Source organism: Phyllostomus hastatus, unplaced genomic scaffold (assembly GCF_019186645.2).
Source record: "Phyllostomus hastatus isolate PE091 unplaced genomic scaffold, TTU_PhHast_1.1 phas_scaffold_555, whole genome shotgun sequence".
Classification (NCBI taxonomy): Eukaryota; Metazoa; Chordata; class Mammalia; order Chiroptera; family Phyllostomidae; genus Phyllostomus; species Phyllostomus hastatus.
Window position 1 is genome coordinate 12,932,397 of NW_025334036.1, and position 10,909 is coordinate 12,943,305.

A 10,909-nucleotide genomic window follows, 5' to 3' on the forward strand; every position below is an offset into this window, starting at 1 on the left:
AGAAAAGCGTTGGCAGGGAAGCAGAGAAGTCAGAACCCTCATGCCATGCTGACATAACGTGTAAAATAACCACAGTGCAGCCACTTTGGGGGGGCGGGGCACGGCCCCTCGCAATGGCAAACACGGCTGCCCCGGGGCCCAGCAGCTCCCCTCCTGGTGCGCACACCCCGGAGAGAACTGAATGCATGGGCACATGTCCACACAGAAGCTTCTATATGAATGACTATGGCAACATAATTAACCATAAGCAAAAACTGGAAATAATTCAAATAGTCACCAACTGATGACTGAGTAAACAGCTGTGGATATTCATATAATGTAACGTTACTCAGTCATTCAAGCAAAAGGAACCACGCACAAAAGAACGTGCACTTCACGGCTCCATTCACATGGAGCGTGTGAGACAGGCAAGTCCATGGAGAAAGGAGGTCGCTGGGGCTGGAGGGCAGGGCAGCAGCAGGAGGTGCGAGGGTTTCTCTGGGGGACGAAGACAATGTTCTGAACTCAGGTGGTGGCGGTGGATGGTGTAGAGCCGAACATGCTGAAGCCCACTGGCTTGGACACTGTGAAGGGACGAACTTTACAGTATGTGAGTTACATCTCGGTGAAGTTGGAGACTGTAAAAAATGTGTGGCATGAATTTTTGAACCCCGCCCCCACAATAAAAAAGCTCCCTGTATCTGTATTTCTACTGATACTCTATGTATCTCGTTTGCTGGGCATTTTATGTTTTCCTAGACATAATTTACTAACTGTTAAGTCTTGGGACTGGATAAAGAAAAAGAAACTTTTACTTTTTTTTTACACTTAAAAATACCCATTTATTTTCTGTAGTTTCTCACTTTCAAAAATAACCAATTCTACACACCAGTATTTGAGGGTGATTTGAGTGGGGGAGAGCTCACCACAAAATACTAGAGACTCTCTGGAAATAGAAAAATGTTGGAATGCCTGGTTTTACGAAGTATGGGACCCGCCTAACTACACCGACAGCTGAGGCCGTGCTGGCCAATCCGGGTCGCACGGTCACACATACTCAAGTTGTGTGGTCACGAGTACCGTGCGCAGAAGAGAACAGAACTCTCCAGGGTAACCCTTGGCCCATGCTCCCCTCCCCACCTGTGTGCTGTGACCACATCCAAAAGCAAATACCTCTGAGTGACTGCACAAGGCCGACGAGTGACCTGCTGACACTGATATGCCACCTTCCCCCGACGCCATGTTTACTGGAGGGCTCTGTTCTGCGTGGCTTGCAGATTCTTATCGAGAATCTTCTGGGTGCTGGTCTCCAGCGGCACCTACCGAGGAGAGCCTTTGGAAAGTCCACGTCACCAGCATTACTTCAATTTCCTGGCTTTAATGACAAATCACTTGTTCTGGTCAACAACTCCGGAAGCCAATGTGCCCCACGGTCCCCAGAACTTATTATTACGAATCTGTCCTCTCATTTGAGCTTGCTCCTACACAGTGCCCACCACCCAGGCGGCCCCTTAGCCCTGTCCTGCTACTGCTTAAAATTCCTCAGAGCTCTGAGCTCCACCCAACAGCCCGCGGCAGACATCTAAAAACGGTCCGGTCCCGGTCCCGTACTGACGAGAGAGCAGTTTGCTCACACAAGAGACAGTGAGGCAGACAGACAAGACAGCAAGGGTCTACAACTGTCCTCACAGCATCTTCGGCCCGGGGAAAATAGATTATTTCATTTCAGCCGAGATAAGTGACCTATCGGCTCTCCAGCTGAGGCCCATCTGTGTTTAAGTTCACACTCCCTTCGGTTCCCCTAGCCCAAAAGAGGGAAGAGAAATGTTCTGAGGGAGGGAGGGGACTCCTAACTGCATTAAAATGAAACCGTGAGATCTTAGTTTTCATTTGAAGATAATCTGAAATAGAGTACACTGGGCAATAAGTACACTTAAAGAAATACACAATAATTTGAAATGCTGAAATCTAGTTTTGCATGTATAAAACACTCAAGTCAGCTTGGTTTTTCTATTGTAATACTTAAGTGTTCTCATTTCAACACTGTCAGCTTTTTATTTTTATTTATTTTTAAAGATTTTATTTTCTAGAGGGGGGAGGGAGGGAGAAAGAGAGGGAGAAGAAACATCCATGTGTGGTTGCCTCGCGCCCCCTGCTGGGGACCTGGTCCACAACCCAGGCATGCGCTCTGTCTGACTGGGAATAGAAACCAGCAGCCCTTTGGTTTGCAGGCTGACACTCAATCCACTGAGCCACCAGCTGGGGCTAAGGTCAGCTTTTAAGAAGCACTTCCAGTCTGTCAAGCAGGGTATCCCTACCTTGGCTACCAAACTTGATCCACTGAATTCTCTGTTTTCCCTACTCTATAAACGTGTTTGACGTGTGGCCCGGCCCACTCAGGCTGCTGTAACAAGACCCCACAGCCTGGGTGGCTTGTAAACCACAGAGATTTACTCCTCATGGTTCCGGAGGCTGGAAGCCCAAGATCAAGGTGTCAGCAGCTTTGGTGTCTGGTGAGGGCAGCTTCCTGGCTGGCCCAGGCTGGGGGAGGAGGACAGTGTTTCAAAATATTAATTTGGAGAGGCCTTAAACATTTAGTCTGCAGCAATATGTCACAGACATAGCAACATGTATAAGAAATTAAATATGAAAGCAGCAACTTAAACAATTAGGAAAACTTGATTTCTTAGAAGACCTAAATCTGGATCATCTTTAAGGGTATAGTTTCTATCACCAACATGGACTATGACAGATTATCAGCTCACTTCAGAACACTATGATAAAAGACAAATGTTACCCAATTTCAGGATAAATCCTGAAATAGGATTTATCAATTAGTATATGTGTTGCAAACAACAGGTGCCCGGGATGTATCTTTTCAATTCCCTAAATAAAAGCGGTAGATGCATCCTTACTTCTGGCACACTGGAAGGTTATCAATGCTGACTCGTACACAAACGCGCAGGTATGATAAAGAGAATTCCTAAGAAAAAAGTCCTAAGATAAGGAACAGGCTGGACAAAAGCCACATTTTCTCCTGTGACCCACACACAGAGAAAATACTGGGGCATTTCATTCTTCCCCTTCCAAAGCAGCAGATTAGGCCTGGCATCTGATAAGACAGAGGAAAGTATTTGCTGGCAGCGGGGAGAAACTCCTGCCAGGGTATCTGCGGTGCTCGGGGAGCCATCTCAGAAAGCCGTCTCAGAAGAAAGGGACATCGGTTTCAAGAAGGAGCGAAAGAGCTCAAGGAAGGAACAAAACCCTTCCCTACTTAAGGGCGTGGTCGTTACATTATTCTCTGAATTGTCCGCATTTTTACTTGGGGGGGGGGGGGAGTTCGGGATTGATTCTTCTTCACAAGGAACTGTTCACAATAAATGAGCCCAGCTCGTGGGCCCAGTGCAAGGGGCAACTCCAAGGCCACCCTCTGGCCTTCCAGAGGAAGGCTGTCCGGGCAGAGGTCTACGGGAGGCTTGAAATGCGGGAGCCGCCCCTCCTGAGTCCAGGAGACCTTGGTCATCCAATGAGAGGAACAGTTCCAGCAACATCTTCACCCGGCCCCCAACGACAGGGTTTGTGTGAAGAGGGACATCGCGAGTTACTGAGCGAACACGCGATGGGCACACGTCAAGAGCTGAGGAGGAGCTGTAAGCCTGCATCTCACAAAGAGGTCAAAAACACCTTCCACGTTTCATTTCTGTGTCACAAAGGGATCTATCTGTGCCTGACTCACCCTGGGCGATTTGGAAGGCACAGAAGACCAGCTTCTGGAACCCAGTGAGTGAGCGGTCCAGAGCCCCCACCACGTCAGCCGGTGCACCGGCCAGCCCAGTGCCACTCAGGCAGGCAGGCCCTCCCTGTGCGGCAGTGCTCCGGGCTCGCACACCGCCTTCCGTGTGCAGCTCCGGTGCTGACCCGAATCGGCAAAGCCCTACATACGGTTCTCCTCTGTGAGCCACACACGATGTCTCCTGTGAGGTCCCAGCAGACTTCCCACAATGGGGCTTCTGATTCTACTCACAGACTCTGCATCGCCAAATCTCTCCCTCTTTCCGGTCAACCTTACGATTCACTTGCCACTTACCAAATCAAATCAACAGCAGAGGTCAAAGTAAAGCAAATCACAGAAGGGATCTGACTCTGGATTGATAATGCTGAATAATGCATCACCAACCATTGAGATCTACTGTTTATGTCAATGTAGTTGCCAAGTTTAAAGGGAAATCACACACGAAACAGTTCCCCAAATACTCTTCTATGAAAAGGTAAAAAATGTTAATGGAGGAAGCATGGAAATATACCCAGGCTCCAATCACCTACCAATAACCAACTTGTTTTCTTAGGCAAATCACTAACTTGGTTTTAACCCATTTTTTCCGAGAACGATCACATCTGAAAACCGTAACCCTCTGAAACAGACAAAGCGCGTCACCCCGCTGGATGACAGGAGCGGAACAAAGGCTGGGGAGGCTAAATGACCTGCTCGTCACCAGGTGGAGGCTGCAGAGGAAGGACGAAGCCCCCATCTCCCGACACCTCCACATTAACGGCTCTCGGTGGCTTTTGTTCGCTGAACCTGTTAAGACTCTGAAGCACTTAAAATGTTATATATAATCTTAGGGAGTTCAGTCACAGGGCTTAGAATCCAACAGTGATAACTGTCAGCTAATCTCATGTGCAAATAGCAGTATACAAAAAAAAGAGTACTAGCTTTATTTCCTTCTCAGATAGGCTTTAAACTTGATAATCGTCTTGACTTTTTTCCATAATGATATTTACTTGTTAGAGATTTTCTAGATCACAGCGCTGTGACATTTCTGACATTAAACGAAAATGAAAGCTGGCAAAGCAATTCATTAGGTACTTATTAATAAGCAACTTCATTTACAATCCATTCATATAGCATCCTTAAGTGTTTCAAAGTCCTCGTGTTTTGGACATAAGTTCACAGACGAACACTCTTTCTATTTGCTGCAATTCTACTTTCCCTCCTGGACTGGAAAAGAAAGCCCCATTTCCTACACCGACTGCCACGGTCAGAAGGGGTCCACCGATGGCATCTTGGAACGGCTGCTTTCTCTCACACGGTGGCAAACACGGACGTCGAGAGCGTGTCTGCGCACGCTGGCTCCGAGCCTGTGCCCTCCGTGTGCAGGGCCCCCAACTCGAGTTCCAAGACGCAGCCTGCAGCTCAGGTCAGCCAGGTGACTTCAGGAAAACCATCTCGAAGCTCAGCACTTGGATTTCCACATGCGTAAAAGGAATGGAGTGACAGATCTCAAGGAGAGGCCTCCTTGGGTTCAAAAGTTCTACGAATCCCTGATCAAAAGACAGCATAACCACTGAACCTCAGAAAAGCGTCAGCGTATGTACAGGCAACCATCAGGTTTATCCTTAATTTTACACACGCAGTGTGTGCCATACACTGGGTGGTGGGCTGGGGCTGGGATGCTAAGGCATGAAGTCTCCGGCATGCGCCCGACAGCTGCATGAAGAAAGGGGCCCAACAGCTTCCACAGAACAGCAGCTGGGGGCGGGCAGTTTGGGGTCCAGAGAGTGGAAGGGCTGGGGAGAAGGAGGCGCCCTTTGGTCACAGGGCTTCACGGAAAATGGCGTCACGTGAAGAAAGTCACTGGAAGCTTCCAAAAGGCAGAGACATGCTCCTTGTGTCTGCTGCCCATAGCTGAGCTCCCACAGTGCACACCTAATAAATGTTGTTTGGCCGTTGCTGATTTACTGTAACCCGTGCATCCGTTCCCTGCTAACACACTCTCTAGTAAGCACTAGGCGTCCTCGCCCGTAAGGAATGCGTTCAGGGCTGGTCAGAAAGAAGACAATGGGGAGGGTAATAGTTACAACCCACAGCGTAGTGGGCGCTTTGAGATCATTCAGGAAACCTGGGCAGGAAGGCTTCAAAGGATGGTGATGCTCATTAAGTGCAGCTGTGTTGGGCACTTCCCCATACTTTACTCCTCAAAGCAGAATTTCTTCCACCATCCCATTTCACAGATGAAAAAACTGCAGAAAGACTAACTTCTCAAGGGGCGAAAATGAGGGTAAGGGCGGAATTAAAAGCAGTGTCTAACTCCAAAGCTATTTCCACTGCACATACCACCTCGCCTTGCATGCTTACATTTTATCTTTACACCTGCAGCAGGGGCTAGCCAAATCAGCCACAAGTGCTGTCCAGAATCATCACGAAACAAGCATCTCGCTTTACCCAAGTATTTTACCTGAATATTATAATCACTTGTGAAAATGTCTTCACAAAAGAATCAGTAAACTAATTCTGAACAGCTGCATGCATATGTGATGTTCCTACATTATATGAGCATCATCAGGCTAAATGAAAGAAACTGCAACATGACTGAAGAAGTGGCAATGCTTTCAGAAATGGACAAAGTCAGAAATTGTAAAAAATCATTTCCAGTGCTGGGGCTGAGGAATCCAGCAATGATCCACAGTTTTGGGTTATTCCACTGACTGTATATTGAGAGAAATAGCAAATTAGTATTTGTTTGAGAGGACAGAGGATATTTTTGGAGGGGAGGAAGGAGCGGTCATATAAAAACGAGTTTTAAGAAATACAACTAATTAAATACCACGTGTCAAAGACACCGCAGATGCCTGATCAATCTTGTTAAATGGGCTGGACCAGTGGGACCAGAAAGTGTCTTCCTCACACTCCTGACCAGTAGGTTCCCTCACTTAAGAAGTTACTTTTTAAGTCATCAAATACAAAGGCGCTTACAAAACCTCTGAAAAGGGATCAAACACTAATTTGTATCACAATCTGTATCAAGTTACATTCCCCAGTGCCCAGAGGATGTGTACATATTAACTAGCACACTAATGCCAGTTAGCAAATATTGACACAGTAAGATCAGCTTACTGTAGATCCTAATTTTGCAAAGAGTCATTACTTCTTGCACCTATTTCTTATTTTGTTTTGTTGTGATTACGGGTTTTTGAAAGGGCTTCCAGCTATCCTCTAGGTTCATCAGCACCATTATTAATATTGCATTCATTTCATTAAAAATGTGGCAAGTAGCTCAGATTTACAAGCAGGATCTCATTCCCGAGTTACTTCCATTATACCCATGACAAAACTTTATCTTTTCTTCCTAAATTCTCAACTTCTTGACACGGTCTACGAAATAACCTCTCCAGGAAGCGTACTTACTTTTCGTCCTGTTAGTCCAAATCCTTCAACAATTTATTGGGTGCCTAGTGTCTTTGAAACCGAACTTTTAAAGAGCTGTCCGTTTAAACTTTAGGTCCTTTCCATCTCAAGCCCTTTTCCTTCTCGCCCAAAATTCTGTAGGAATTTGCTGCTTCTCTCAATACTGAAAGCAGCGCAACGACTCCAAATTATGGATCGCATTCCCACCGCTTCATCACGGAGGGTAACTTTGAAATGCAAATACACGCTATGAGTTTACCTTTTCACCAGCACCCTAGCCACTTAATAAGTGTAATCCCAAAAAAACTCTGTACCGATTCCATTTCAGCACGCCCATAGGACGCTGCAAAAAAATTCAGAGACTCAAATCTTTCAAGGATTCTAAGCTTAATCAAACAACGTCTGTATAACCCTATCTTTAACGTTACCGACGAAAGCATTTGCCACATTCATTCCTGACTCCACCAACAAAACCCTGCACCCCACGACGAGGAGAGAGTCCTGTTCATGTTCTCAACTGAAAACGAGGGGGTGGGGGCGGGGGGGGGGACAGGCGCCCCGTTTGCAGGCTTGCACTGAGCAGAGCCTCCGGCCAGCCCCCGAGCACACGCTTCCTTTCAGAACCTGGGAGTAATCTGCGAACACAGCCCTGGGCTTCCATTTATCACTTCGTCTGCGCTCTCTCTCCACCAGTCACGCCCTAAACCCCAACCCATCCCGGACCCCGTCTAAACATTTCTCCACCAACCCAGCCAACCACCGAGAGCAAGCGGCCCTTCCCCGGCTGGGCCCAGGCCCGGCCCGCGACCGCGGCTCCGCGAAGGGCCACCGCGGTTCTCGCACGCCCGCCCGCCCCCGGGCCCGCTCGCGTCCCCCGGCGCCCCAGTCCTCCCGCCGGCGCACAGCAGCACTGACAGTTACGGCGGCGGCAGCCGCGGCCACCAGGGCCTGCTGCTGGCACCGGCCCCTTCACCCCACGCGCCCCCCAACACGCGCCCCGGGGCTGGGGGCATCCCTGCCCTCGCTGGAGCCGGCCCCCGCGGGCCGCTTGGGAGACAGCGGGGCCCCAAGGAGCTGCCACCCGGCGTCCCCAGCCCAGGGCCCCGCTTCGGCCACACCGACCTGTCGTCGCCCCCGCGCCTGGGCTGCGGCCCTCGCAGCAGCGGCTGCCTCACTGGTCGTCGTCGCCCTCGCCCGCCGCCTCCGCCCGCCACCGCCTCGTTCCCTTTCGCTGCCGCCACCGCCGGCGATCATGCGGGACCCGCGCTTCTTTCTCCGGAGACCGAGGCCGGGAAAGGGGGCGCCGGGGCCGCAGAACACCCCGAGCTCGTCGCCAGCCGCCGCTCCGACGCTGCCTGTCCACACCGGGGGGCTGCGGGGCCCGCCTGGCCGCGGCTGGGCTGCGAGCTGCTCCGAGCGCGGCCCCGAGGAGGAGCCGAGGGAGGCGCCGCCGCCCGCGGCCGTGAGCGCCGGGTCGGCAGAGGTGACGCACAAGCGGGGGCGGCGGAGTGCGCGAGGGAGAGGAGGGCGGTGTGTCGAGCTTCCGGCCAGGGAGGATTCAGGTTCTGTCGTCTCCTGCAGTCACCCCGAGCCCAGTGCCACCATCTTGGGGAAAACGCGGATCTCGCGACCGCGGCGAAAGCCGGGAGGATTGGAGGGGCGGGCTGAGTATCCCAGCAGGCAGCGCGCTCCACGGGTTTGGCGACGACTCCGGGGCGGGGACGGGGAGACGCAGGGCTCGGCTCCGCCCCCCATGCGCGGCCCCGCCCCCCTCCCGATCGCCGTCGTCGCCTGCGCAGGGGGCGTTGGGAAGGGGAAGTTGCTCGCGGCTCTCGGAGTCCCACCAGGGTCGGTCGCCATCTTGATGCCGGGAGGAGGGGGCAGTACCTCCCGAGACCCGCCGTTGTCCGTCGCCCCACAGAAAGAAGGGATCGCGCCCCGGAAACCCCCTGGAGCCCCTGGGAGTGTCGGAGAGCCCCCCGTTCTTCCCAACCGAGGACTGTGCCGAAATGTGGTCGCTCCCCATTTTGTTGGGGGACGAATTGGGTTGAAAGTGTGTCAAGGGGGCCTTGGGTGGCCCTCAGCCTGCAGCGCGCAGAGTTCCCCGAACGCTAGGTCTCCGACCCCCACCCTTTCCCCGCAGCCTAAGGAAGCAGGGCAGAGGCAGCCCGAGAGCGCAGGCCTGTTTACCGGGGACCAAGGTCATCTGCCCAGGTTCCTGCCAACACACGGCGTATCACGGCTTACAAAGGGGAGAGCCCGCCTCCCGCAGGTCCGACCTTCGGCAGGTCGTGGGCAGAGGGAACGTGGCCTCGGGGTTGACCCCAACTGGAAAGAGGCCGATGTGCCGTTTGACAGATAAAACCATTTAAATCCGTGTGTCCTCACATTTAGTCCCAAAGTCTCCGTTTTCTTGAAAAAGGGCCCTTTTTTTCTTTTAATGACTCAGCCACACATTTTTAGCAAAGCAATAATAGAACTAACAATTCATTGTTTCAACACCTTGCAACTTTGCTGATAAGCCCATCATAAAATGCTGGGTGAGATCCCATGCATCTGCTGGTCAACCTTCCTGTGTATCAACAATCCTAGATTCAATGCATTTGGCTGTTGTTCTTAGCACATGTTTTTTAATAGTCAGGGCTTCCCAACTATGACCAACTATAAAAAGTTAACCAATTATAAAAAATAAGCTAGAGGAATTTGAATTATTCTAGGAACACTGGTGATAAATGACGGTGTTAAATTGAGTCCAATTTTAACTCAATTCCTTATTCTTTCGTCATTTCCCCATTACAGGTCCCCATTTGGAAACGATGAGCAGCAATATTTTATGGGAAAGATCAGTTAAAATCACCATCTTTTAAGGACGTATCTTTATGTGTTATCAAAATAGGCAAATGGGAATGAAAGTCTTTAAAGACTTTGAGTAATTAAATCAACGTGGTACTACAGTGTCTAACATGTAAGAACACACTTCAGCTATTCTACTTCCTCTTAAGCAGCAACTGAATAAATGAAATGTAATTTTATAATGACCTGGTATATCAAAACGTGGCAGAAATCGCTGAGTTCCCCCACCCCCCTCCAAAAAAAATGCATAAAAATAAGTAAACTCTGCTCTCAGTTAAAAGTCAGAAGGACTACCGAGTTCTTTACCAGGACCAAGGGAGAATCTAGAGACGGTACCCACAGCCCTCTAAGTTCATGAATATTAAACGGGTGTTCTTCAGTGACACTGGCGGCAGACGCTGCGAGGACCCACTGTGCTCTTCGCCTTATCCATATTCAAATTCTGAAATGTTTGCTGGTAAAAAAAAAAAATACCAGCACGAATATTGTCAGCAATTCTCACAATGCTCATAGTGTTCCATCTCCAGGTTTTGTGAATAAAATTTTCTCCCCAGTGAGGCCCCTATTTTTCTTCAGTGTGCTTTTTCCAGAAAAACACCTGAGTTCCTACTGACCAGTGAAATTTTTAGACTTCCAATCAGAATGAAACCCAGTTGTTTCTAATAATTTTCTCATTTCGGGTGGAAAGTGAAAGAGGTTTAATTTTTTTTTAATTTTTATTTTTTGTCTACTGCACAAAGGCCTTGAACAAGCCTTGAACTTTTACTATGAACCCAGATCCCGCCAGGCCCCGGGGAACAACAATAAGAGATTGACGAACCCTATCACTTCCTTCTGCTCACAGCCCGAGAGGAAGTCACAGCCCTCAAACCGTGGACACATTTGCAGAAT

General features: G+C 49.8%; 1 protein-coding gene across 3 annotated transcripts in view; it reads right to left on the bottom strand.

The window, feature by feature from the left end:
- UBE3A (ubiquitin protein ligase E3A) overlaps nucleotides 1–8,823 on the bottom strand; it is a 55,221-nt gene extending 46,398 nt beyond the window's left edge. For 2 of the 3 annotated variants that reach the window (XM_045824766.1, XM_045824764.1), the window contains exon 1: nucleotides 8,288–8,823. The gene's annotated coding sequence lies outside the window, so the exon portion shown is untranslated. Of the gene's footprint in view, nucleotides 1–1,152; nucleotides 1,277–8,287 lie in introns of those variants that run through there. The other variant, XM_045824765.1, reaches the window with a different exon arrangement.
- Nucleotides 8,824–10,909: the final 2,086 nt, after the last annotated feature.